This window comes from Corvus moneduloides, chromosome 1 (genome assembly GCF_009650955.1).
Source record: "Corvus moneduloides isolate bCorMon1 chromosome 1, bCorMon1.pri, whole genome shotgun sequence".
In the NCBI taxonomy this organism is placed as follows: Eukaryota; Metazoa; Chordata; class Aves; order Passeriformes; family Corvidae; genus Corvus; species Corvus moneduloides.
Window position 1 is genome coordinate 95,259,672 of NC_045476.1, and position 26,618 is coordinate 95,286,289.

General features: G+C 37.9%; 1 protein-coding gene across 2 annotated transcripts in view; it reads right to left on the bottom strand.

Moving 5' to 3' along the window:
• The window catches only part of GALNT1 (polypeptide N-acetylgalactosaminyltransferase 1), an 87,301-nt gene that overhangs the window by 58,323 nt on the left and 2,360 nt on the right, over positions 1–26,618 (bottom strand). Inside the window, exon 2 of one of the 2 annotated variants that reach the window (XM_032119003.1) lies at positions 3,558–3,732. The gene's annotated coding sequence lies outside the window, so the exon portion shown is untranslated. The remainder of the gene's footprint in view (positions 1–3,557; positions 3,733–26,618) is intronic. The other variant, XM_032119010.1, reaches the window with a different exon arrangement.

Below are 26,618 nucleotides of genomic sequence, written 5' to 3' on the forward strand. Positions count from 1 at the left end.
CATGGGGCACACTGCATCCACCCATCCAATTAAATATATTTCTGTAACTGTAAAGGTAGACAAATATGGGCCAAATCACAGAGATTTTAATTGGCCATGCCCATACTTCTTCCTAATTTTCAACTTCATTGACAAATATAGAAATTTACATTCAAGTTCACATTTGGTTAAAAGCAGCACTATGGAAAAGATAAGTTGAATTCTATAGAAACAGCAGTTGTATTTTGTTAACAGCTTAAAAAATCTGCACATTTTTTTAAAAAAAGGCAAACATATCATGCTTTGAGTTCATTTGTGAAAGAAAATGCTAGAAAAACAAAAATCAAAACTTTTAAAAAATAGTTCTCACTTAGGCCATGGGAATTATTTAAACAAAGTCATTTTCAAAAGAAAATGCTACATTTTCATTATTCTGTAATAAATGCTTTTCAAATGTAGCTGGATTTTATTTCTTAAATATTTCTTTTTATTTCTTAAGTATTTCTTTCTGTGGAAGAAAAATGGCAGATTCACTCAGACATTAAATTTCAAGACTATACTCTTCAAGCTAGTGATTCCAAAACATGTTTTTCATCTGGCCTAACTTGTAAGTTTTCATCCTAGTATGAAAGAGGTTTGACAAATTTAAATAAAATAGCCGTAGCAAGATATAGGAAATGCATCAGTAAGGTAAAAAAGAAAATAAAATTTAGAATTTATTTGTTGTGCTGTACAGCAGTCCAGAGAAATCTGAAGAGTGTGATATGCAATTTGAGGCAGAAAGATTATTTTGTGGAAGAGTTCACTTGTTTCCCCAGTTACCTATAAGTGTGACGATAACAATTTTCTGCATAGTTGCATAGAGAAAACAATCAGCAGAACATTCGGTATGGCAGGTATGCATCAGACTTGATTAAATTACTTACATTTCCTCAAATACTTTGGTGCTTACTACTTTGCCATTCTGTTTTCCCAGAAACTGTCAGGCACTTCATGAAAAAAACAGCTAGTGTATTTAATTTGACACATGATTTTTGAAAGTATAAAGCTTGTAGCAACTTGAGCTTTTTTACAATTCAAAATTAATTCCTGACTAGAAGCCAAGAGACAGACTCACCATAAAAAAGGTCAGTCTGTCAGACAACATTAAAGAAAGGAATATGATGGAACTGTTTTGGAAATTCAGCTATATATTAATTGAAAATCATGGAATTTGAGAAATAAAAATAACTGTTAAAATTTAAATTAAATCAGATCAGAGATCAGACACTTTTTAAAACATCTTTTAAAATTCTGTGCTCCAAGACATTTAAAATTACTTTTCAGTACCTTTTCTGAAAGATTTTCATGTTCTCTGAAAGCATTAGAATCCTTACAAGGAGAGTAGACATGTCTGAGAAGCCAGACCACAGCTAAAGACTTATCAACACACTATTACTGTGTAAGTAGCTGCTACTCCAACATGCCAGCTTTCTGCTCTGCCAGCAAAAATCTACACAGCAAGGAACAAACTTAACCAGAGAACTGACACAACTGAAAAATAACCAAGAACAATTGTGTTTATTCAACCACATTGGTCCCTCAGTGCAGACCCAGACCAATCCCCCCAACAGAAGTTATTTCTACTCAAATCTGTTATCTCATTAAACTCAACATTAGAGTCAAAAACCACAGAAGAGGTGATTGGGCTACCATGAAAGAAATATCAGTGAAGATACCACTTGAGCAGCCAAAAGAAGTAAACCCAGAAGTAAAAAATTTGCTCTACCTTTTTTTACCCTAGATTTTTTTCTTAGTAGCCTCTACTACTAAAGAGTATTAGGTAGTAATTTTGGATATAATTTTTCCTCTCCTCTAAACTGATACATGTTCCATTTATACCTTTTAAGCACTGAATTTAAGAGTACAAGTTAGATCTTTTCAAGTTGACTGGAAAAGGACCTACTCAAACATGAAACAGGCTTTTCCCATTTTACCCTGCTGAACCTGAACTTCAGAATTGGGCCCAAAGAGTCCTTCAGAACTCAGCCTGTGAAAACTAATGTATGAAAACTGCTAATAGGTTCCAGGAAAGAAAAAAATCAGGATGAAAAATTAGCACAAAATGCCAATACCAACGATTCCAAGTGCAGGACAGCATTTAACATACTATATACAACTGCACTGGTTAAACTTTTCTGCCAAAGGAAATGGACTTGTCATCCCACATCTTTGCCTGTCCATCCCAATAAACTTTGGTTCTTCATCTTGCTTCACTCAAGCTTAAAAAAAGTGTGGGAGATGCACACACAGAGGAGGCTTCACGAGTATTCAGTTGTTAAACACCTCACTGCACACCCAGTGACTACACAGTGGTAGTTTAATAAATCTTCTTTGGTCTGACAAGGATGCTTTAAGGGTACTGTGTTTGTTGTAGAAACACAGAAAATGAAACTCAGGCTTTCTTAGGTCATCTGGATGGAAAGTTGATCTGAATTCCAGCTCACTGGACTAGATAACTCTTTTCAAGATATACTGAGAAGGTAAAGGTAAAATTAGGAAAACCAATAATGAGGTCTTTTATCCACTTGGATACTATACTTCCCAATACTCAGAGACAACCAAAGTAACAGTTTAATTAGGTCTGAGCTAATATCCAAAGGGTTTCTTACGGACACGTGTTCAGTAGCTGCAGAAAACTGAACTGGTCCAACAGGATGCTGAAGGAACAGTAAAATATGGAATACGCATGCGGAGTATTGACCCTGGCTGGATGCCAGGTGCCCTAAGTCACTGTTCCTCCCCTCCTTAGCTGGACAGGGGAGAAAAAATATAGCAAAGGGTTTGTGGGTCAAGATAAGGGCAGGGAGAAACCTCTCACCAGGGACCACCACAGGCAAAACAGCCTCGTGATGGGGAAATCAGTTCAATTTATTACCAATCAAATCAGAGTAGGATGAGAAATAACAACAAATCTTTAAAAAACTTTCCTCCCACCCCTCCCATCTTCCTGGGCTCAACTTCACTCCCAGTTTTCTCTACCTTCTCCTCTCCCTAGCAGCACAGGGGAACAGGGAATGGGGGTTACAGTCAGTTCATCACATCCCAGCTCTGCCTCTCCTTCCTCCACAGAGGGAGGATTACTCACACTTCTTCCCTGCTCCCACAGGAAACAGCCCTTGACAAACTTCTCCAACTTGAGTCCTTCCCATAAGCTGCAGTTCTTCATGAACTGCTCCAGTGTGGGTCCCTTCCATAGGGTGCAGTCCTTCAGGAACAGACTGCTCTAGCATGGGTTTCCTGTACAGTACCCCAGACACTCTACCACTAAGTGATGGGCTCGGCCTTGGCCAGTGGCAGGTCCCTCTGGGAGATGGCTGGCATTGCTTCCATTGGGCACAGGGGAAGTTTCTAGCAGCTTCTCAGAGAAGACGCCTCTAACTCACTAGCAAAACCTTGCCACGCAAACCTAGTGCAATGCAGTGACAAAGCAGGGGCACACAGGCAGTCATTGAGTGCTCCCTTTGCTCTGACACACACCCAAAGCTGCCAGACCTGACCAAAGCACCAAAAATTCCTGGAACACACTCTGTACTCACCTCCTCTGCAGGTTTACAGCCATCGGGATGGCCCACTAGCACTGGTGGCAAAGTCCCAACACATTGCTGTAGAGCACCTGTGGCAGGAACCATAGAGGAACAGACTGGCCTAGGCCATTCCGACATGAACGGAGAGGCAAAAGAGCTCTTCCACCAGCAAGGTCTTAAGGCTGCCCTAGAAGAAAAACAAATTCAGATAAGTTCCTAGCTCAGTACTGGCAGAGCTTGAGGTGGAAGGGGAGGAAAGCTTCCCATTTAAGATTTCAAAATCTAAAATCCCATGCAAGGAAGAAGGAGTCAAAGATTGTTTCTAAAAGAAGGCAGTGAACTGAGCTTGTGAGGAAAACAACATATGCAGGGTAGAGTGGAGAGGTGGAACAAGTCATCAACATTTTTTAGCCTTCCAGATGATATGATTTAAGTGGGAGGACTGCCTGTCCTCCCAAATAAGCCGTTATCTATTTTTGAGTTCTATATATGTCGTCCTCTATCCAATCATGAATACTTAGCACAACAAACTATGAATTGTTCTCAGTAAGGCAAGAAAACAGCCTCCTCAAAAAACAGCACACATTCACATGAGCAACTCCCCAGATGATCACTCTTTTGGACTAAATCTTCCTATACATATTCTAGTTTATAGATGTAGGGGTTTTTACATTCTTTCATCTCTTGCCCACAAGTTAAACATTAGCATTTATAATGACAGCTTTTGTAAAAAAAAAAAAAGGTGTTATTACAGTAACACAGACTTGACGCTTAAGAAGCGACGTTTTTTCACTTCTAGAAAAAAAGTGACACCTGAAAGATGACGGCTGAGCCTTTCCAAGTCTTACCCGTTAAAACTTTAGCAATATTGAATGAATTCCTTCAAATCTCTGCCTTTGCCCAGTTAATACAGCAATGTCTGAAGGAAATTCTAAGCAGCTGAAAAGTAAAGAATGTGTCTTAACATTCAAGAGAATTTTGTTCAATTTTTAATGCAACTGTAATTTGTCTACACTTAGGTAATATTTGCCATATATTACTTAAGCTTGTATCTTGCACTTGCCACATTATATCTGAACCTACAAAGTTACTCAAGTTTCTTGCTCTGCCTGTTTAAACTGTTACCTCTGTACCACCCATATGTGTCCAGATTAACATCTTTGCACAAGGGAAGAAAAAAAAAGAAAAGATGCTGATACTCTGGTAAGATGACAGTATGAAGGAAGTATGCAGTAAGGAAGGCTAAGATTGGCAGCGATAGAAAAGGTGTTTGTCAACTGCCTAATCATTAATTATTACCCCTATACTGAAGCAGGTGAAATAAGCATAATATTTGGCAGTTTCCCATCTTTTGCATACCAAAGTAGAAGGGCAAAATGTCTTGGCTTAAAGGCTGATTATTAAAAGAACTGGCTAAAGATCTCCTAGAAATGATACCAATTTTTACCAAATCTGAAAAAAACCAGGGAGGTTTCAAAGAGCCAGAAAAATATCCGGCAGGAAACCTAACATAAACATGTTTGTTTCTTTTCTGAACATGTTAACATAAGAGCTCATGACATAATTCTGAAGAGACCCAACCTCCTTTATCAAAGCAAATTAGCTTTTGCCTTCAAGAGGTTAAACAGATTTCTATGATGTATCTGACTAGGCTCTACACCCTGCACTGTAACATGTACTACACACACGAAAAAATGAGTGTTGCTTATGGTAAATTAGCCTTTTGTGTAGCACTTTTCTTCACTAAAACTCAGGTGCTTACAGAGGAGGAGAACACGATCCTTTTTTACCGATGGGGAAATTGGTCTGTTACTGGCCAAGTGGCTGGCAAGTCCGGGAGCAAATTTTCTTCTATCTGCTCTAAAGTTTAAACTGAAGTATCTTTCTATACATCTGTCTGGTTACATGAAGATCCTTACTACAGTGATTTTGCTAATTTATATATTTCTTCAAAGGATCCTAAGATTCAGGCTCTTTGTTCAGTGCTGTCCACACACTGACTAGAAATAGTCCTTATAAAACACAACCCCAAAAAGCAAACAGTGAGAGGAGGACACACAGGGTATGGCCCACGTTGCCGCTAGTAAGCAAGGCACAGCTACCAAGGGCAGCTGCTCACTTACTTGTAGTGAGCTTCCACACACTTAAAAGCTTATTATTTCCCTTGATCTTTTCTTTGGGTTACAGAAATGCCAATTCAATTATTCCTTCTGCACATAGCACCTTTTCCAAATCATCAGTCATTACAGTCCTGAGGCAACTTAAGTGTGCCTACATCTTTCTTGAAGTAAAATGGCCAAAACAGATACAATACTTGAATTTCACAATATAGAACAGAGCACAAGGTTCAACTCCTCACCCTCCAGATTATACTACCAATTAGTAATGCCAATACATACACGCACCTCTTCTTTGTCAAAAGTACAGTGTTGGCTTTCATTTTATATTCCATGGTGAGGAATGGGGTGGCAGGAGGAACTTAACAGATGTCCTCCATACTTTACATTATTTTGACCTAAATATAAAGCATTTCACTTATTCTTCTAAATCAAATCCTATTCTCCCAGGCCACCTTTCCAACATTGAAAGCTTTTCTGAATTGCCATCCCACTTTCGTGTAAGTGCATTTATTCCCAAACACATCTTGTCTTTAGATTTCATAACCATATGCTAATTAGCCAGTATGAACAAGAACAGTTAGCTGAAAGAACTATACAAAATCCCATACAATATGCTTTCCTTGCTGAAAGAGAGCTACTGAAAAAAACCTCTGCCTACTGTTAACCTAATGAGTTTACACACATCCTAAAATAGCTTTTTTTATCTGTGCCATATTTCCTTAGTTTGCGTTGTAACCGTATCACATGCGGCTTTCTCCAGTCCACAGGCTTCCTGTTATAGAGGATGTTACACTGGCTTGATTATGCATTTCTGATCTTCACAGAATCATAGAATGGTTTGGATTGGAAGGAACCTGAAAGACCATCCAGTTCCAACCCCGCACCATGGGCAGGGACACCTTCCACCAGAATAGGTTACTGAAAGCCTCATCCAGTCTGGCATTGAATACTTCCAGGGAGTGGGTATCCATAACTTCTCTGGGCAACCTGTTCTAGTGTCTCACCACCCCCACAGTGAAGTTCTTTCCACATCTAATCTGTATCTAACCTCTTTCAGTTTAAAGCCATTACCTGTTGTCCTGTAATTATCTGTCCTTGTAAAAAGTCCCTCCCCAGCTCTCTTTTAGCTCCCTTTAGGTACTGGAAGGTCTAAGGTCTCCCTAGAGCCCTCTCTTATCCAGGTGGAACAGCCCGAAATGTCTCAGCCTATCTGCACAGGAGACGTGCTCCAGCCTTCTGACCACCTTGGTGTCCCTCCTCTGGACTCACTCCAGCAGGTGCACTTTTTCCGTGCTGGGGACCCCAGAGCTGGATGCAGAGCTCCAGTGGGGTCTCACCAGAGCAGAGGGGCAGAATCCCCTCCCTCTCCCTGCTGCCCACACTGCTTTGGATGCAGCCCAGGACACGTTTGGCTCTCTGGGCTGTGAGTGCACATGGCTGGGTCATGTTGAGCTTCTCATCCATCAACAAAACCACTCCCCACACAACCTGTATTTGTACCCCAGGCCAATTCCCCATCCCCCCACCTTCTGCTGAGTACGATGTCCTATGGTATGGAACATCCCTTCGGTCAGTTTGGGTCAGCTGTCCTGGCCATGCTCCCTCCCTGCTTTTTGCACACGCAAAGAGCATGAGGCACTAAAAATTCCTTGACTTGGAGTAAGTCCTACTTAGCAACAACTAAAACATCAGTGTGTTATCAACATCATTCTCATACTGAATCCAAAACACAGCTCTGTACCAGCTACTAAGAAGATAATTAATTCTATCACAGCCAAACCACTTGAAAATGAAGAAAGGATTATTTGAAACTTTTTTAAACCTAAAAAATTTTAGTCAGTTGCTCTAATATGCTGACCAGATTCACAGCCACAGTGTTTGTAGATTGCAAAATATAACTGTCTCATTTTCAAGCAACTGTCTATACTGAATAGTCTCAATATTTGCATTTGTATTATGCAGAGAACTTCCTTCTGATACATTTAATATTAAAAACAGCAAGAATCATGCAGAGCTATCTATGCCCAATGAAATATCTATCCCAACTTGTCACACCTCACTTACCACTTTCACCTCTTCCTAAATATAATACAGATTGATTGTATGATTTTTTAGTCACACATTACCTTTCTAGTCTGTGCAGTCAATTTCTTTTGTATTCAGTGAAACACCTCCCCACATACACAAAATCATGCACATGCCATAAAGTATGAAGCCAACTCCATTGCATCAAATTACTTTTCTAACAGCTCAGTATGACCCTGCACAAGGTCAGAAAAATCAGTGCAAGAGACTGAACAAAAAAGCATTAAATTATTAGGCTGCCATTAAACTCTGGAGAAAACAGATCTGTAACACTGAGAAAACCACATCATCTTCCTGTTTTCTTGAAGTGACCAAAATACATAAAAAATGCAGAGTGTACAACAAAACTACCACAGTTTGGTTCCTTAAGTCTCCATGGTTTTATCTTATACAGAAAGGCAGCAAGGGAAAAAAAAAATCATTTGAATAAATCTTTCTTAATGGAGACAATCCAAAGATTTTTTTTTCCCTGCATGCAACTTGTCTGAAACAAAAAAGATTTATAGGCATCATTTATAATAGAATCAGCAAAACCATAAAGAGAGGTATTATGTTTAACAGCTGTTAAGTACACACTGCTATCATATCATCTCCCCAAAACTTAGGAAAAAATCTGTCAAGGTAAGACTTGCTTTGATCAGACTGACATCTAAAGCGTATGTCATTACTTTTCTTGGCCTTCACTGACAGGTTGTTCACCAACCAAGCAATGACTCTGGCACACACAGCCATGCAAACAATGCAGGAGCACCTTCCTCTCACAGGCCTCCTGCTGCCCATGGGGACAGGGACCCAAAGCAACACAAGCCAACACAAGCAGTGTATGAAAGAGACCAAGAGTGATTGAACACATAGAGGTATTTTGAAGTAAATATGATTTTTAGAAGTGCACCCCAACCTGTACCCCCAAATCAAGACTACTGAAAAGCTCATTTTCATGTTACTTGAGAGTACTACACGGCTAGAAAGCACCATGAAAAATAAAAAATACAAGACAGTCTACTGCTCTCACCAGTGAAGTGTCTACTGTCATATTCAGCATCACTACTAAATCTCTTTGGACTGTAAGAAATGGCTTTTTCATAATTCAAGCTACCTACACAGAATTGTTCAACTCAAAAAAAAAAAAAAAAAAAAAAAAGCTATCTTTCATAACCTCACAACTGCTCTCCAGAAAGACAAAAACCCAAATTATTCACAAATAAGGAGAAGCACTGCAGGTTTGTAAAGATGACAGAAATCTTTCTTAACTATCATGACTCAAAAACATTAGTAAGGCAATCAGCAAAACCAGTTTATTTTGGTAGCATTAACTTACATCAGCCTTAAGTAGGAGCACAGAGCATCAATCCAGGCATGCTCCTCTCCAGTGGGACTATCAACAAAGAGTTGTGTGTTGACTGCTGCGAGCTGGCAGACACCCTCTGCACCTTCTCTTCAGCCGCCAGGAAACACTACCCTCATTGTTTCACAAGTATGCAAAGCAACCAGCGCTGGTGTGTATGGAGGATGTGAGCCACAGTGCAAAATGCATTAGACACCTCTCAGCTCCCTCGACTGACAAACATTCACTATGAAGGAACCCAGAAGCCAAAAAAAATTAATTCTGGCGTCAACTAAAGTTTTTTGTTTGCATTGTTTGTTTATAAAGAGTGGGTAGTGTCATTTGCCAGTAATGCTTCTATTGTAATAGGCTATGAAAACATAAAGACTGAGCTGTACTTTGCCCTAAAAACTCCAACTTCCTATCCAATTTCAACTCCAGTCTTGTCCTTTCACCCCTTGCTTGGATGAGTTCAGGTGGGACCAGCAGCAGATGCACATGCCTGACACTACAGACAACACATTTGCTGTGTAAAGAGCAGCGACTTTGGACTTCACCAGCAACTCTTCACCACAAGTCACATGAAGCTCAGGAGACATCAGAAGGTTATCACTTACTCTAACAGATCAAGTAGTCATCTTCCTCAAAAAACACAAGTATGGCAACAGCCTTAGACGAAGAAGCAGCAACCAGGCAGAATCATCAGCCCCTCCACAGTACAAGCCAGTAGTAACTCCAGATACCTACATATGTGTGTGCATGTGCATAGTCATGTACACAACGTGAATTTCTTCACTTGGTTTTTATAAATGTGGCTCAGTTTCCATTTTCAGAATACTGTGCTTTGCTAGAAAAAGTGTGCATAACATTAACACTGGCAAACGTATCAATGAGGGTCCCTTCAGCTGAGAAAGACAGTGCTTTAACATTTTCTAGTCTTCCCTAACCCGTAAGAAGACTAAAAGTTTCCAGACCTACTGAGTAAAAACCCATCCTATTTAATCCTATTTAATAATGAATACAAACCAGCTAAATACATAGGTACAATAAAATCAATGACAGCTGCCCTCATAAATTTTACATTCTGTAAAACTGCATGCCCTATGATCAATGCTTTCTTCAACAGCATGCAGAGGGCTTCAGCAGAGCTGCCGGCTTTCTTCTAGGTATAATATTCAAATGAATAATCTGTAACCTCCCCTTCACTGATCTGATGCAAAACACCCAGATAGTAGTAAATCTTACAGGTATGGATAGCATGGGAGAACAGAGTTTAGGGGAAAAAAATGTACATGAGTTATTCCCATACCCATTTTATTCATTTCCACTGATAATTACTAATGAAACTACAGAGTGAAATAATTACAAATATCTCCCATTACCTCAGAGATGATCAGAGGGATGCAAAATTACAGACATCCAAATATACGGCTTTAATATTGCTTAAAAGACCACAACCTCAGCCTTCCATGGGCCAAGAAATCAGTTCGCAAGTGTCAACAACTGTGGGATAATAAAGTTACAGCAACTCTATCCTATATGCAGAGAAAGGGAACTACAGAATTGTTCTAGTCAAAGGCTTAGATTTTTTAAACTCACACACATGGAGTATTATAGCAGGAACGACAGCACATTACTTAGTGAGAAAAATGGGAGGGGGAGGTAACTAAGCAAGATCCTAAGACTTGCCATTCACAAGAGGCAGTACTTGAAATAAATCAACCAGTAAATTTGTAAAAGCAAATGTCACATTTACACAATGCTTCTCAACATTTACAAAGGACCTCAATGATATTTTCTCACAAAGATAACAAACAAAGTCCTAAGTGGTAGAAAATCCCCCAAGTAAAACCACCGCTCCACACATCCAATTATGTCTCTTTAGACACTGAGAAATCATTTCTTGCAGCACTCTGGCATGAGACAGACTACTGTCTATTCAGCTCTGTAGCCTCATCACAGAAGAAATATAAATATTAGAGTTCTAAACTAAAGCATTTGTGGCTGTATACACAGCTAAAAAAGGCTGTTTATATATTTACTGACTTAGGAACTAAATGAAATGATAAAAACTCTCACAAATCAAACAGGAAGTAGTCTCTTGCACTATGTAATTAGCACTTGTTAATCAAAGAGGAAAATGAGAAAATTGTATTCTTGTCCACAAGCTTTTACAAAGTCTTACATTATCACACATTACAACATTAGCCCCCAGTAAGTAATGGAAACCTTATTAGAGACAGCAGTTTAAGAGGTGAACAAGCATCATAACTCCAAAGTCCAAAATAACACATTGCTTATTAGGAGGACTTTAACTCAGGGAACAGTTAAGTTCATAGTACACGAAAGTAAACCTTCAGAAAAAAGTTACCCTAGGGCACAGAGCTAATACATAGAACCTCCCCAGGGGAAAAAAAAAAAAAAGTTTGGCCTAGGGACTCAATTATTTAAAAATATTAATGCTCTATTTAAAAACAAAATTTTGTGGTGAGGGAAATAAATAGTGAGGAGGGAATAGTTTCCTGCCTTCTGCCAGATTTAAAGCTCTTCAGTAAGACTGTCTGTCAGTGTCAGCAGGAGAAAATAAACCCAAACCAACAAACTGCTTGGCTGAGCATATGTCTTCATGCACAAATACTAACCCTCCCACAGAAATTCTAGTTTCGGATATATGCATCTGCCTCCAGGCAAAGCTCTGCTGCTTGCAACAGTATCTGAAATTTGGCTGAGCTGACAAATGACTATCATTTCTCACTTGCAAGAGTAGGAAGATCACTTTAAACAACAACAGCAACAAAATATTCCATTCTTCTAAGTAAAATAAAGCAGGCAAACTTTTCCTGGCTTCAGGTGAGATAATGGTCCCTAATTCAGGAAGTTTTGTTTACCATGGAGGAACACAGGAAACATTACGTTACCAAGTTTCCAAAACAATGGATTCAGTTAGTAATACAGATCCTAATTTTTTTCTTGTCCCTTTTTTTGTAAAGTCAGTAACTACTTTCAGGTTGTTGAAACAGAATCCTGAGCTATTAACACCGTCAAAACAAGGATGAGGAAACTGCGACAATAACCCAATGAATTAGCTTTTCTAAAAAAAGCACTGCTGTTTTAATGCAGCCTTTGGCAATGCAGCAATCCTGCCCACGGTTTCCCAAATCATGCTGCAAACCTTCAGGTTTCTTCCTAGAAATATCCCATTTCACTTAATTTACTAATTGCTGAGTCAGTCAGCTGTTTGCAGCATCTTTCTTTTTACAAGCACAAAGCCAAAAGATACCTCGGGATGCAGGAAGTAAGGTATGCAGTTTACATATACACCATGCTTAAAACAAGTGAAAAAAAAAGAAGTCAAGAATGCTGAAAATCAGCACTGCAGCTCAAGGACTGCACAATAACATCCCCTAGTCCCTAAGCATTTGCTCTATCCCCACACTCCTTTCTGACAACATCACAGTTGAGTACAGAGTAGAGCTAATTCAACACAGAAATATACTGCAATCGAGAAATTTTTGCAATCTATTTCACAATAATTGCCTAAGCAAGGGAAAGAATGGCCAGGAAAAGACTTTACTTCAGCAGCACGGGTAGACTCATGAAGCTAAAAACCTAGCTCTTAAAATTTAAGAGTTGCCACTGTTCTTACACTAAATCTCAACATGGCTATTATGTGGCAATTGTATCTTCTATTTTCTCCGATTCTGCAGTGTTTTTCAGTTATTCTGTATCAGTTTTCCACTTCAATTTAAGCAGCTCTTTAGCAGCTGGGCTGCAAACATTGTTAATTACATCATAACATCGTGAGGAAAGGATTATTAATCTGATACTTGGCAGAATGCTTCAGGGCCTGAGAAACTTTCACTACTGGAAATCTCCATCAGTTATTCAGATATGAATTTGACCATTAAGTATTTTCAATAACTGGCAAGACGTGAGTTGCTTCCCTAAACACCTGACTGATTCAGGGTTGAGGAATAATTCTTGCTTGAATATTCCAGAAAGAGATGAAACAGGAATCTTCTATATAGAAACTCATCCTAGTGTACATCAAAAGCTAGGCAGCAATATGAAAACATGCAGAATGTTTAAGTTTCTAATCAGCTCCTAAAACTAAAATTACTAAAGATAAAATAGTGTAACAAGTAGGCTAGGCACCTGCTATGCTGAAAGGAAGGCCAGGATATTGAAAACTGTGACTTACAGAAGAATAAAATCTGAACTTTTTATTTGATAAGTGGGAGCTGCTATGCTATAGAACATTTCAGGAAGCATCAAAATTAAAGAAGGCACCTTTTAAAAATACAGTTAAATAAAACGCAAAAAAAAAAAATTGTACTATTTTTGTTCAGTCAACACTGAATTATTTTTATCCCTTTAGACACATGGGAAAAATCCTTGGAAGTACTATACTGTCTTAAACCACTTACCCCAAAATGTTTAACTTGTCATGCAGCAAAGCAAGCAGGGAGCTCTCAACACTTCTGCCCACCTCATGACAGGCCAAAACAAAGCCTCCCAACTCATTCAGCTCTAAGCTCAACTGTTTGACAAAGTTACATGCTTTGCAAAGGACTCCTTAACATTGGCTCAGGTGGAAAGTATCAACTGTCTTTTTTGTATATGCTATTTAAAGATATACATATGCTATATGTACTATGTTTTTTAAAGACTCAAATTCAGCTCATCACTACTAAGTAAACTAGAGAAAGCAGTGCCAGATCAAACAACATTTCTAAAACCTTCCTCTGCAACTGAAAACCTCAGGCTTGCAACTTCCTCCCTGTGAGGCTCCCACCAAAACAGAAAACCATCCATTTGTCAAAATACCTGAGCTGGATTTCCATGATGATACATGACCGTTTAGGTTCAAAATACTTTGATATAAAATTAAGAAGAACCAACTTATAAGTAGTAGCTCAAGTGCTTCATCAGCTTCAAAAGAATAGCAAGTGCTGAGAATGGGTATTTGCTTTGCAAGCTGAAGTGTTTTACAAACCAAGAATGCTCAAACCAGTGATTTGTCAGCATTGCTCTTAGATTTGTAGCAAAAAGTGTTGCATTCTTCCAGAAAGCAAGTTCTAAATAAACTCTAAATAAAAATATGATTACTTAAATATGATCCTTTCAGCAAAAGCCTTATCAACCTTCCATATTAATGGGAAAATTACAAACTGAATGAGAAATTAAATTTGATTTTCCAAACCGTGATGACATTCTGCTTATTCATCAAGAATGAATACGGCAAAAAAAGTTTGTAAAAGACTTACAAGTCAGTGTTCTCTTCACCACATGAATGTAAAAGAAAATTACAAGTATTTAAAGAACATGTACATCTAACTTCTTGTATATGGTCCACGGTTTGGAATACCAGTAACTTTTTGCTCAGGAGACATATTGTCTTATCCAAATACATAAACTGTCTTTCCCACCCCCTCAACCACTATTCCAACACACCCCAGGACTATATTGTTGTGCCCTATGCTGTAAATGAAAGTAGAGGATGTGCCTATTCTATATTTTACTGGGGCATATAAACCCATCCCAGATCTTGCAAAGATCTCACTGGTATATTCCCGCAAACTAAATCCTATGTCAAGAGCAAATTTTACCCTCGCCATTCAAGAGGGGCAGGAAGAAAGAAGGTCTGAAATTGGCTAGACAGGCAAACCATGCTAGTCAAAACTTTTACCTGCCAACAGGTAAATTGTCCCCAGTCAACACTTCCACATTCTCTTAACAGTTCTGGATTTGCCATCTCTTTTACTAATTACCTTGCTATTACCTCCATAACATCACTATTTGACAAAAGAAATAGTGAAATACTATTTAGACATTTTAATATTTTTGTGATCTTCTAGAGCAACACACTTACATTTTATTCTCTCTTGCCAACTTTTCTGTTTCCTTTTCCTACAGGTTTTATGTTGCCCAGTACCTGTCTGCCTTTATTTCAAGCTCGCAACGAACACTTGCCAAAGCCTCTAATTCTGACACAATGCAAACTACTTTTATCTGCTAAAAGATGCTTGGTAGCATCACTCACACCATCCAATCTCAATTCTCCTCAATCTCAAATATTTGCTCTTTGAGGTAATCTACTTCTGCAATAGTTTTCCACAAAGCAATGTCTCATTATCAGACTTTGGGCAATTTTTTTAAAGCAGAGGCCTAGCCTTTGACTATTTACAAGTTACATACGTACTGAAATAATTCCAAGCTGAGGAGCCAACAGTACAGTATTCCAATATCGTGACCCACTGATTTACTTATAATGCTTTGAAAAGTATGTCAGTGACTCATGAACATCACCAGAATGACAGGAAATTTGAGTGTAGCAGTATGTTTTGTATTATGTGCAATTCGGAATTTTTTTGCTAATGTGCAGTGCAATCCCTGTTAGAAAGATCAACATAAACATATAATTCAGATACCAACAGATGAAAAAATAGTTACAATATATCCTAAGACAACCTACACTTCTTCTTAGGATTTATTAATTTCAAGGCGTGAAGTAACTACCTCTTTTCATGATTACACTGGTTTATGCCAAGAAAGTTGTTATAATATTATATATCATGTGTATAAAAAGCAGATAATTCAGGCAAAAACCGGAATGAAAGTATAGCTGACAACAATGTTAAAAATATGTCCATTCTTACATTAACATTTCACTTTAGTAACAGTCAAGTCTTTAAAATCATATCAGCTAGTAGCATTCATTCACAAAAGTGGAGAATATTATACTTTTATTTGCAATATAAGAAGTCTTTCTTAATAGTTTCTATGACACTACAGTGTAGAACACATGTCCACCAAAGAAACAAGGTCATAACTAAATAGCCAACAACTGAATTTGAAAGTTCCTTTATTAAATTTTTGAACTGCAGAAAGTTGCTTTATTAATATTCTCGTACACTCTTCTGTGCAAGTAGCTGTCACAGTTAAGAAAGAAGTCTCAGTTTTCTCAGTAAGAGTAAGGTATCCACTTTAATTTTAGTGCAGGAAATATTAGCACGAAGACAGTACATTCAGATTCTTTCCTTCCTTTTCCTCATGCAATTCAGAAAGCAAATAACCTAGGTTATCTCTCTTCCTAATTACATCAGCTTACATACTTTACATGCATGAACAATACATTAATCTTCTCCTCACCTTGTCTATAGTCTGCTCTCCTGTGCTCCTCTTTGGTTTTCCAACAGAGGAACAGGAGAAGTCACACTTATAAAATAGCCACTTTATCAGCTAATTGCCCCTTCTACAAGCAGCTTTCAACTGTTCCCATTAAGAATAAAAAATATGAAACTAACTCTTTCCATAAATTCAGACCAAAGAGTTCCTACGCAAACTGTGGAAACTTTGTTTCAGAGAGAAGAAACATGATCAACCATTCATTAATGCAGAGTGGTTTAACTTTTACCACTATGCTCTTCTAAAAAACTCCCCTGTAGCAGCAGCTGGATACTTTTTTTATGATTTAAAAGGACCAGCTGCAGTACGAGCCGCAGCACACTGAAAAAAAATGACTGATGGAATGTTGATGCTTGGAAATAAATTACAGTCTATCTGCAAACAGCCCTTGTTAAAACAATTTATCCTGCCTTGTGGAAAGCAGAACTTTTGGGTTTATCTCCCACTGACAGCAATAACCTCAGCACCTTGCTGCTGCTGCCCCTTACAAGCTCTCCTTTATTCCTCCACCTCCAAAATGTTCATTCCCCTCACAATACTATGACATCTTCCCTATGCCTCTTAATTACCAAATCATCAAGAGGTATCAGATGCTAGGGTTTGTTCCAAGGTTTAGGTATTCCATCTGGCCAGTCAAAAGTAAGGCTCACTGCTGAACTGGCAGGCTAGAAAACAACAGATAACTGTAGAGTTACCTTTCTTCAATTTTCTCCCAGATTGTGCCAATTTAATATTTTGGGGATTTTTGCCCATCAAGTATGACTAAAAGCCATCTACAAATTGGAGCAGGAGGGTGGTAGGAGCACAGGGTAAGAATGACGGAGGGCTGAGGGTGAACACAGCAGGAGATCAAACTGTCTCAAAAAGGCAACTCTTCCTCTCCAGCCAAAATTATTTTTGCTGCCTTACTGGGGCAAGCTTCAAGTAAAAAACACTATTAGCTTTTACGAAAAGGAGTATCACAGGGCATGATGTCACCATATTTGACATATGATCAGAAACCAGACAGACAAACTGTGGGCAGGGAACAGAACCCCAGCCAGTGGTGGTACACCCAGGGAAATGCCCCTCCCATCACTTAAGTCTGGACATTTGATCCATCCATACGCAGGCAAAGCCAACAGATTTAAGTTTTGTGTGTTCACTTTTTGTGTGTTAAAATTTTGTCTTTAACTTCCCTCTCTCCCAAAGGAGCTTTCTTTTTGAAGTTGAACAGAAGCCAGTATTTCCTCCATAAGCCTTCATTTACAGTGGATACAAAGATTTTCAGACATATACACAGTTTTAACACAGAAGTGTTTTAAAATTTCCCTAGCCTACGCACAGTCGACTTCATAAGCTTGGAGACTTTTCAGTTATGTTCCTTCATAAACATTCAAGTTTTTATAAATATTTTTTGGCTTTTTACCCTTCCATCTGAAACAAATCCCTTCTGGAAAAGGAAGGTAATTCTTCAGCAAGTATGCAGAAGGCTGGCTAAACTTCTCCAGTTCCAGCCATCACCAAACAGCCAAACTCCTTTCCTCAAAACCTAAGATTGGGATATGGCAATTTTAAACACCGTGTTTGTCAGTTGGGCCATTTTGATGATCTCCTCTTCAAGAAGCCTGATGATAATTGCATTTCAATTTACTTCAAATATGCCAGTCTTCACTTTGCTCTTAAAGAAGTCTTGTCTCTCTCCCCTGACATATCCTAGTTTACCTTTTATGTAACAGTTTAATAAGTTGCTAAAACATAAAGAGACTCATTAAGTTATTCAAAACTACACTGAAATATCTTTAGTAAATTATGTCAAAAACTCACACGCAAAAGAAAATTCAAGACCTTACACCTTTTCTGGATACTCTCCAAGCACCAGTACAGTAAAATGAACATTCTCAGTCAGCTGACTTTGAGGTAATTTCCTTTTTTTAAAAATTTAAATACTTGAGTTACATGAAAAGTGATGATTTTTTGGAAAACACTGAGCTTCACTTTCAAACAGCCAGATCTCTAAGACATATGAAACCATGTATCAAAACCTCCAAATTACTAGCAATTTCTACTATTTTGACTCCCTTCAGATACATTTCTCCACTCTCATTCTTGAATCACTACCATGTTCTTCTGCATAAAATTAATGATACACCCAACCACTAATTACATACCCAAACAAATGGAAGAAATGGAGAAATCACAAATCATGGAAACTTAAGCTGGTTTGCTACAACAGTAATTGATGGGAGTTTTAAAGTAACAATTACCCAGCATTCTACAAGTGACAGATAAAGAAGCAGTCTCTTAGAATAATGAGAAATTCTTCTCGGGTTTGCTCCATAGAAACATACCACACAGCTCATCCCTGCCAACGGAAGCAGTTGTGAATCATAATTTCATTCACCTCTGCAATAAAAGATGGATTGGCTGTGAGAAAGTTGGTTTCAAATATTTTTACAGCCACAGAGCTGAAAATGTAGCTATGAAGATTGCAAGGTCAAACATTTGATTTGGAAATGAGTGCCTGATGTGCATGGTATTAACTCTTCTGCACAGAAGAGGTCATAAAGGAAGTCTGTTCACCTTAGAAACCACTCCATTGTGGATTCTTTGATTAAAAATGCTAGTGACCCAAACTAGCAGATTAGTGCGAATTAGTGACCACAACTAACTGCTATTCAACTCTACTGCAAATAACATGGGGTATGCTAGAAAAAAACACAAATAAAAGGCATTGTTTTCCTGGCAGAAGCCAAGATGTTTTATGAAGTTTTCCATACAGAGGAAAATATGATTAAAAAAGGAGTCCTTAGATGCCTCTCAAATATACATAACACCCGCAAAATATAGAGAAACCATTGTTTCAAGCTCTTAGAAGTTCTTACTGTGTTTGGGAAAGCACAATTTGGGGAGAATGAACAGTCATGATAGTCTAAAACTGCATAAGAAAGCTTCGATATGATCCAAAGCAAGAAAATGACATATTGTTGTACTTTCATGAATCAGATCCCAGTTGAGATTGGGTCAATTGGTTTCTTGCACACAGCAGATTTCAAGCATTAACTGCTTGCAGAAGAGTGATTTGTTTTCCTGGACATGGAAAGACAGAGTAAAAGCTGTGATTTGACAGCTCTGCAAGATCCAAAAGGAACTAAAAGAAAGAAACATGAGGAAGAAAGGAAAGAAAATAATGTCTAATAACAAGGGGGTTGGTTTAACGGTTTTTATAGGATTTCTTTTTTTAAAGATTTAACAAATTCAATATACAAGATTACTTTGTTTCCTGTGGGCATTGGTTACCGTAATTTTTTTTAAATTAACTACTGCAGGTATAAAGATTTTATGATTTAGAACTGCAGTGCAAAATCAGATATAGGATTTGACAAGTATATTTGGCTAGAGAAAAAAAGTTTTTTGCTGAGTCTGCATACACAATGTATTAATTACTTTAAAATGTTTAACCAGCTCTGTTTGCTCACTAGACTCCTAGAATTCTTCATGGTTTTTTAACACTTTTTTTCATTTGATGACATGACACCACAGCAGAATAATGTGAATAATATTATGAAATAGCATTTGAATTCGTAATAGCAAAAAAAAAAAAAAAAGAAAAGGCTGTACCACACATCCTTCAAATATCCAAGTTAAGATTTTCCTCGGATGCTCTTATGCACCATATTTAAGTATCTATCTTCCAACTGCACTTTTACAGAGTTGATGGATTGTTTAATATTTTCTGCAGGAGTCTGTTAGTGTTACTGGACAGTCACAGTACCCATGCTTTTTTCTTCAACATTTTGTACAGCCAAGTAGTATTTTAACTACCAACACATAACTTCAGACTTGGTAAAATATTAATGCAGCTCCCAGCAATTCAATGAATCTATTCACAGCCAAACACCAAATACAAATTTTAGAGCACACAAAACCTATGCTGAACACTACTTTTTCTAAAGCTATACTAAGAATAATTTTAAGCTCTCATCACATTAGTTGTTTTGAAGGCTAGATTATCATTTACTTCTGGAACTCTGCGTAGCCTAAGCTGTCCTTAAGGATGATGTTGATCTATACTTTGAATATATACTATATATAGTATAGTACATATTCAAAGTATATATACTATACACTATAATTTGAAACTGTTTTATTCCAATGTTCATAAAACCTGTGATACCATACGTAAAACCAATTTGATGCTGAAAAAAAAAAAGCCCCAATCAACTAAAACATTTTTGATAAGTATGCCATCTAACATAGCAGCCCCACTCTGTTCTGTTTTAGCAGGGAACTTGACAAAGAATGAAGAATTCCTGAGCACCCTTCCTGTCACATTATTCTCCCTGTTCACTTCAGTGCCCAAATAAACCACAGCAGAAGCTGAAGGAAAGGGACCACCGAGCAGCTTGGAGTTGTTGTTTCACAACTATATCAGACCACATTTTCAAAAGGTTACCAGGCTGCTCTTCTAAGAGGTCAGATAATCAGATTAAAGCTAAGTCTCAAGCAAATGTACGTTTAACTTACTGGACTTTCCCATCATATTTGTAACCCTTCTTATACACCCACAGCACTGGAGCAAGGAACAAGTCCCGATAAGAATCTAAAGGCCTTTCAAAGACTGTAAGAAGGTACAAAGAGTGTATTTTTAACCTGCATTAAGGCTCCTGGAGGTGGTAATGTGCTTCCCTACTCCCTAAAGTTATTGAACAACTTCACATTTTTCATGCCATTTCTGAGACTTTCAGATCACAAAAATAAACCACAAAATCAAATATTTAGAAACGTCGGCCTGAAAAAGTTCTTCAACTTTATAACCATTCTTTGCAGGCAGAGGACCTTAAGGGGTGAGTTCTTTTTTCTTGAAATATGTATTTCAAATAAATGTATTTAATCACAGCACCTCTGCTGCACATTAGGAAGCTTAATATTTGTTGTATGATGTGTACATGTCCACACTATCTTCAGAATTTGAAAACTGAAAACAAAACAAGTTTACTAAACTATTACTAATTTAAGTACCTACCTTTCTTAAACCTCTGATCAGCAAGTCCTGAAGAAAAAATTGCAAGAGTACATTGGAAAATGGAAGAACAAAGTTACACACTGCCAGCAGGAGTAGGGGCTTTCTTTTCTATTCTAAGTAGAGCTGTTATTCAGGTATCTCTTTGGGACAGGACTGCTCTGGTGTGCTGTCTTCAACCGTTTTTCAGAGATAAAGATAGCAGACATTTGATTCATTCACATGACACTACAGACAGTAGAGTTTAAAACCACAAAGTGATCTAAAAAAAACCAAGTTACATGAAAATGCATACTTAACTTCTTTATGGCAAACTCACAAACTGGACGTCCAAAGTAATATTCCAATCAGGCGAAACTGAAGTAATTCCTTACAGAAGTATTGTCTGGAAACAATAGTCAAAGCTGGGGTTTGCACCTAAAATTAGGTTTCAGCTTCTGTGTTTGAAAAGTGTATCAATCCCAATTACCCCGAGTACATAAGAAACTGAAAATTAAATAAATCCATTAGTTTAATTTTAACCTAAATGAGTCCTTAAAGATACTTTAAAAGTGCTCCATCAGTGAATGTTCTCAACTGAATGTATTTAACGCAGAAACATAATGAACAGGATATGCACATAAGAGCCTGGGCTGTTCTTAATGCTAAATTATTCATAGTGGTAATCAAACTGATGAATGTCACCGAGTGAAAAGACAATTTGATCAATCTTATTTTTTCATCCACAACTAACATGCATTTGGACCATCAGAAGATTTGGAGGCCTATCATACATGTGGTTTGTTTTCTTTATTTTTAAAAAGTAACACCTAGAAAAGTTAAGAACTGACCTCGTGAAATTACATCTACTTGTTAGCCACTTTTGGTTGGGGTGAGAGACAGCTTTATACTTGATCTTAGTCCTTTCCCACCCTGGCCATGGTAGTTAAAGTCATTTTTGAACACTCTTGTGGAGACACCTGGTCAAGGGAGGGGATTGTCCCTCTCTTCTCTGCACAGGGCAGCCTCACCTTGAACATTGTGTGCAGTTTTGGGTGCCACAGTATGGGAAAGACAGTAAACTATTAGAGAATGTCCAAAGGAAGGCAACAAAGATGGTGAAGAGCCTTGAGGGGAAGCTGAATGAGGAGTGGCTGAGGTCACTTGGTCTGTTCAGCCTGGAGAAGAGGAGACTGAGGGGAGACCTCCTTGCAGCTACAACTTCCTCATGAGGTGAAGAGGAAAAGCAGGCACTGATCTCTTCTCTGTGGTGACCACGACAGGACCCGAGGGAATGGCCTGAAGTTGTGTCAGGGGAAGTTTAGGTTGGATATCAGGAAAAGGTTCTTGACACAGAGAGTGGTCAGGCACTGGAAGTGCCTGGGATCCCCTGGGGAGTGGTCACAGCACCAAGCCTGACAAGGTTCAAGAAGAGTTTGGACAATGCTCTCAGGCACATGGTGTGACTCTTGGGGATGGTCCTGTGCAGGGGCAGGAGTTGGACTTAAAGATCCTTGTGGGTCCCTTCCAACTCAGCATATCCTGTGATTCAGACCAATACTAAATACCTCTTTGTCTTTATAGACATCCATGGTAATTTGATCAATTTTTCATTCTGTTTTTCAGTCAGCTTCACCATGCAGGTATGTAATAAGCACTTTCAAATCTCTCTATATATACCGACAATTGATTCCAACCTGTTACCAGTATTTCCATCCCCTGGTCTGTTCCTCACAGATATCTGGAAAACAAACAAAAAAACCCAAAACAAAACAAACAAAACAAAACACCAAAGCTTTTTTAGAAAAAAAAGCAAAACCAAAAGTCCAACACCAAAACTTGTTTCCCTCTCCCCGGAAGAATCCTGACATTATCACTTTCCCTTTAATTTTCAGCATAATTCTGGTTATCGATATGCAATAAAGCACTGCCAGCATACTGAGTGTAGGTTTAAAAGGCACGAAAAAGAGAGAAGATAAAAATGACCCATGGCTACGGAAAAATAAATAGATTGGGATTCAAGTTCTTCAGGTTCTGTTGGCCTTTGTCATGTGATGCCTGTAAAATCAGACCAGTATTCCTGCCTCCTGTCGAGCTACTTATTGTGAGATATTTATGTGCGCTGTTATTATCATCATTCCTGTGGCTGACAGGAAGCACCAGCTGAAACTCCGGAGTCTATTCTAATGCACTGTAAAAATAAAAAGTCAAAGAACATGACATACCCTCTCTCTTGCCTGTAAGAAGTTTTCACAAGCAACTTAGATACTGAATATCATCCTGACTCAATTGTTCCACATAACCAGGATGACAAATTTTGTTGTATGACTTTATTTACACCTCGGGAACTCTGTTACAGGAAGATATTTTGGAACTCAACGTGAAAATAGTACTGAATCCCATTACAAAGAAATATTATTTGTACAAAAAAGGCTAAGAGCTCATCTACAGTAGGAAATCCCATCAAAAAAATATAATTCCTAGAGATTCTACCACAGGCACATCTTAACCAATCTTAGTACTAGTGAAAACAAAGTAAACTTTTCCAAAAAATTTACAATATAACACTGGCTTGCAATTTACAGGACCAAGTCTTATAAAGCAAGATGAGAATTAAGCAACAAAAGAGCAGTTCACACGTTCTGCCTCCAAAGGATGCTAATGTTCTATCAACTAGACAGCAAAACACTGAACTGGCTTATCTTTTGGATAAGTTTTCTAACAGAGTAAAGTTTCTAGAAGTTGATACCAGCACGGCACAAGAAGAAAAAAAAAAGTATGAGAACACTTCCCTCCTTAATTAAGAATGAATTTCACACCAGCTGTACATGAGCTTGTCCCAGAGTCTGAACTACCACAGCAGCAAACTGCTGCTGCTTTATACTGTTCTTCTTTGCAGTACCTTCTCACAGGAGAACAAACACAAATGTCTTGAGGACCATCAGATTACACAGAACAGCAACACAACATAAGCAGCGCTCAAATCCCTACCGGAATATTTCTCTTAAATGCTGGTCAGCCAATAGAGGAGCAACTCACGAGCTGAAACTATCAATGAGAGTTGCTGTGGTCATTAAACGCTGATTCCAATGGAAACGCACCATTATGAAGCTCTTCCTCTTGAGGATAACTTTTTAATTCCAAGGAAATGAAACTGACAACTCCAATATGAAAATGAAATACTTTGGGAAAAAGAAAAAAAAAGTTTTGAAGTCAATTAATAATCAAGCTCCACACCACAGTTGCCTACTGCTTAAAGGAAGGAGGAAGAAAAAAAAAAAAGCAATGCCGTGGCAAGGTTTTTTAATATTTCAAAATAAAGCCCTGGATCACAAAAGCAAGGTTGGTAACTGGTATCAAAAGACAGTCTACAGAGACTAGCTTGCCAAGGGTACCTTTTCTAAACTAACCAAGTCTCCAAGCACATTGGCTTTCAGTGACAACTGAGGTTACGAGCTAAACACACCTTTTCCATGTTGACTGTTCAGTTCTATTGGTCAAAGAAGGCAGGAATCAAAATCACTTTTCCTACAAGGAACTACAAACCATCACTCAGTAACATGCACAATCCGGGGCTTTAGAATTCAAGCTAATTGTCTTTTGTGGGTTATAAAAAGACATTTATGTGAACCCAATGATAAGAATGCCTCCATGAGTTGGAAATTACTACAACAGCACATGCATGAAATCATTTATGCAGTGCTCAAAGTCACAAGCTTCCAATTTAGCCAAAAGTAAATGACCCTAAAGAACCTTCATATTTCATAGTGCAAAACCGTATTTAAGTAATCAAAAAGTGAATAATAGAGCAGTTAGCCTGCTCTTTAATACATTAGCTAAAAGTATATCAATTCCATTGATTTTTACGATGGGCTGATTTCACATAATGGATTAAGCTCTCTAGAAAGACTGTAAAGGGGAAAAATGCTTTGCCAGAGTTAGTGGAAGATGGTGTCAAAGTGCTTTTATGACAAACATGCAGTTAAAACATTTTATTTGGAGATGCTAAATTTAGAGTTCTTCTGTCAGGAATAACCTGGTGCTAACAGTTGAGTAAAAGCCATGATTTCAACACTACAGATATAACTGAAATATTGAAAATATATTTTCCTTCAAATATTTTATTCCTAGCTAAGAAACAGGAAGTTTGAACTAGTAATATGTAATCAAATTTCAACATGGCAAAAGGTTAGCAGCAGGATGCTTCAAGTATCCATAAAGCTAGCAACATTTAAAGGCACTAATTAATGAGCTGAAAAAGAAAGTAGAAAAGTTAATAGTCATAGGTTTGTCAAGTACATAAAACCAAAAATATAACCAACTGCAAGCTAATCAACCATGATGTACAGATAATATACTGGCAGATAAAAGTCAATGTTAATAAATGCAGAAGAAGTTTCACTGAAATTTAAATAATTACTAGTATGGTTAGCAACCTCCTAAGTTAAGTAGGCCTAGTACAAACAAGAAGATTACAAGCATCCCTGTGGAACTTGGGGAAGATCTCTGCTCAATATGAGAACATTGCTGCTGATAATTAAAAGTATCAAGATTCAAAAGCAGCAGTGGCAAGCACTAGCACAACTGCCTTCATATAAAACTAGTGCTTCATTCTTAATGATGACCTGAAAAAGGCTGCTGCAGCATTAGATTAGATAAAGAATTAGAAATTAAACAGAAAAGTTCAGAGGACAAAGCATGAAAAAACACGGTTATAAGAAGACTAAATGTTAACAGAAGGGAAATAATTTACACCTCAAAAATTAAGATGCTGCTCAGTGAAAGCAGGAAGTATACAGTCCAGAGATACACTTTTTTGATACAATGCATAACTGAATATTCACTTATCTCTAGCACAACTTTATAATAAAGAATCTGTCAATATTCAAATAGGACAGAAAAAATTGACTGGGATGAAGAACATTCCATGTAATGATCCAAGTCTACTTCCATTAAGCATTGGGTGCAAGACCCATACCATAACAGAAGTATCCAACACTTGCCTTCTTTAACAATTCTTATATCTGTCATGAGCTAATCAACCAGATGAACTCCAGATAAACTCCAGCATCACAAAATTTCAATACTAAAATCGCCATGTTGACCCTTCAAAGGAGGAGAGGGGCACCAAAACCACCTCCTCCCAAACAAACTTTAAAAATCAAGATCCTGAAGAGCAACACTGGAATGCAAAAGATCCACTATAACTTGGCCTGAAGGACAGCACCACATATTTCCAGATTTTGGTTATAATTTAAGACAGATAAAAGAACTCCAAAATTCTTAATAAGGTGATTGGTTAAGTATGAAACAGCACCATTTTAAACAGCACCACTACAACTATTAAAAAGTATTTTAATGCATCTTACACACAA